Source organism: Fragaria vesca, linkage group LG1, assembly GCF_000184155.1.
Source record: "Fragaria vesca subsp. vesca linkage group LG1, FraVesHawaii_1.0, whole genome shotgun sequence".
Classification (NCBI taxonomy): Eukaryota; Viridiplantae; Streptophyta; class Magnoliopsida; order Rosales; family Rosaceae; genus Fragaria; species Fragaria vesca.
This window is the reverse complement of record NC_020491.1, coordinates 6,781,973-6,782,824: the sequence shown is the minus strand read 5'-3', so window position 1 is coordinate 6,782,824 and position 852 is coordinate 6,781,973.

The window sequence follows — 852 nt, the reverse complement described above, 5'->3', positions numbered from 1 at the left end:
TTCTTCTACATATGTTATAGTTTGTTTCAATCTTGTAATCTTAAAACTCAAGTTGTGTGTGAGTTTAATGAAGATGTTTGTGTTATTGACAATTGGTTAGTTAGTTAGTCTGATAACAACATCTGTATAAATCCACAACTCATTAAAACTATAAAGTGAGGTGATCCTGCTAGTCATGGTACTTAAGGTGATCCTCATCTCACCCACATAGAAAACACAAACTCATTAACCAACCAGCTACGTCTAGAATCTAAAGTTCTAGTGTCCTTAATCTACAATTTTGATATATATCTCAAAGCTAGCTAGGAATACTAGAAAACTCCAAAACTAGAGTACTGATTGAAACACGAGACAAAGTATAAAACGTATTGGTGTGTTCTGGAATGTACGCAATACCTTGAGTACTGCGGCTGTCTGGAGCACTTGTCAAGCAGCGAGTGAAGAAGCTTTTAGCGCGTGTTGTGCATGACTCTCGGTAATTCTCCCTCTGCGAACGAGCCGGTGGAGGTGGGTAACTTTCTGAACAGTGAAGAGATGTGTTGAAGAAGCTTTGCATCGGGTAATACCCGATCGGGTATATTTGCGAGGCGGGAGAATTACATGAAAGTGCAGAAGATACCTTTGCACGCGATTGGGAGATCGATCCGAGCGAAGTCCACAACCCCGTTTCCAGATCTACATAAACCGATCTGCGAATTCGATCGGTGGATCCAGGTTGCTGAGGGAAACAAAACTATATGGACAAACCCGAAAGGGGGTAAATTGATGGAAGCTCTGTTTGGGAAGAGAAAGTGAAAGGAGTTGTTGCAGGTTGACAAATGAGAAGAAAAGGAAGGAAGAAGAAGAAGAAGG